Raw genomic sequence first — 2,141 nt, forward strand, 5'->3', positions numbered from 1 at the left:
CTGGAGAAAGATGGTTACTGGATTCTGTCAAGATATTACCAGCTTGGCTGAAGAGTGGTGGGATTTTACTTCTCCTAGTAGCAGGAGGAGACATGTTTGAAGAGATGGTGGGTAACTGCACTGACTCAGTAGGAGAAGAAGATGCAGAAGTCGAGGAAGAAACAGTAATTTTGTTTTTCACCATGTGATAATTTTTATTCACGATTAATAATTAATTAATTACAATTAATTAAACTACTCATACTTGCTATTACAATCAATTTAATACTGATTCAATACCGATACTTTAGTATCAGTTCCGATGTGAGTACAGATACCAGTATCGGTGGAACACTATTTGTTACCACAGTGTCATTTAGACTTACCATGGAGTTGTTGGCTCCAAAGATGCTCCGGATCCTAACTTAAGGCCTTTTCACACTTCAATTAGCATCAAAACGAATTTTTTCGATTCAGTAGTTCTTCTTTTACAATGCGCATTATACCTTTTCACACTACTAAAATTGTAATTAATTAAAGACGTGGTTGTAGGTATGACTTATAATCTCTACTGTTCCTGTTTCTAATAAATGACTTATGCAGGTCAATATGTTCCACAGGGGCACCAATACAGGATTTAGCCTACAAAAATGATCAATTTTAGCTGATGAAATGAATATAAAGTCATTTACCATTTATCTTACAGAAATGTTAGGAGGTGGGACAAAGTTTTCTTAAATAACAATAATTCACATATATAGCATGGCTTTCTCATTTTGATAGTATTGCTCATACCATTTTTCTTGCTCGAGCAACTGAATGGGACAGAACTGGCAAATGTTAAGTTATGTCTAACTCTAAGTTACTTAGAGCACCAGTCACTGTAAATGATTCCAGCTCTTCATCATCGCTCCCAGAATCCTGCAACTCTTGCAGACCAGGCCATGGAGTAGTTAGCTAGTAGGAATAACAGAAAGCTTATGGTTATGTTCAAAGTTGTACTGGTACCGTATGTCTCTTAGCCCCTATTGCTCTCTTCCTTATTCTTGCCTCAAGTCTTTGAAGGAACCTTGTAGTTAAATATGCTATATCTTGCCAGCACCATGACCCGGAGAGCTAACTGCCAGTAGCTGGCGCAAACACATGGAACTAAGGAGTGAGGAAGAGAAAATCCTTAATCTCACAAGCATCTATAAGATGTGATGTGAGATTGTGATTCCACTAATGGAGAGGTGAATATATGACAATGTATTTGGCCGATGAATATCATTAATTTTAGCAAATTTCAAAGGTATAAAACTTGGATCATGTGAGTCTGCTAGTCGGTCATAAAATTTTTTGCAATAGCTCTCAGAGTAATTAACACACTTTAGACTATAATGTATATGCATATACCGTATTTCCTTAAATAGAAGCCGCATTCGAATAAACGCCGGGGTAGCAATACAATTTAACTATAAATATGCAGCACTAGCCTAGGAGTGACTCACTAGTCTAGTGGATAATGCCTGCAGTTCCAGAAGTCAAAAGCATGAGGCCACGGGTTCGAATCCCTCTCTGTGCTGAAGTTTTTTTTATTTTTTATATATTTTTTGGAGGTCCAAATATCATTTTAGGAAATAGACGCCCGGGCTTTTATTTAAGAAAATACGGTATATATACAACAACTAAACTAATAGCTTATTTTCAAAACACAACAACTGCTACTACAAAATAACAGTAAGCATGCTAAATACTGAATAATTCAAGTAGAATAAATGGAACAAAGGAAAAGAAAAAACTTAATTGGTTCATGTGTCCTTGAAGGAACAGTGATGAATATAAACAATAATCGATATAGAGTAAGTAATAGAGACACCCTCTATGGAGATGATAAAGAGCTGTCATTGTTATCATTAGATTGACACTCCTGTAAATAAGGAGAAAACACAATAATGAAGGCATTATGGACTGGGTGGGTGTCATATATTCACCTCTCCATTAGTGGAATCACAATCTCACATCACATTTTATAGATGCTTGTGAGATTAAAGATTCCTGATCATGGAGAGGTGAATATATGACAATGTATGGTTCAAAGACTAACCAAAAGCACATTAAAATCAGAATGAGAGGGGGCGGGTTTGTGATAAATCTTTCAAATGTTGAGGCTCTAGACCAGC

General features: G+C 36.2%; 1 long non-coding RNA gene across 1 annotated transcript; it reads right to left on the minus strand.

Annotated features, from left to right (window-relative positions):
• Nucleotides 1–1,638: 1,638 nt before the first annotated feature.
• On the minus strand, nucleotides 1,639–2,141 carry LOC109590668 (uncharacterized). The gene is made up of 2 exons (XR_002189435.1): nucleotides 2,066–2,141; nucleotides 1,639–1,888 (listed from the first exon to the last, which is right to left on the minus strand). It is a non-coding gene; the product is annotated as an uncharacterized LOC109590668 (long non-coding RNA).

The sequence above is a fragment of the Amphimedon queenslandica genome, unplaced genomic scaffold, assembly GCF_000090795.2.
Source record: "Amphimedon queenslandica unplaced genomic scaffold, v1.1 AMPQUscaffold_9691, whole genome shotgun sequence".
In the NCBI taxonomy this organism is placed as follows: domain Eukaryota; kingdom Metazoa; phylum Porifera; class Demospongiae; order Haplosclerida; family Niphatidae; genus Amphimedon; species Amphimedon queenslandica.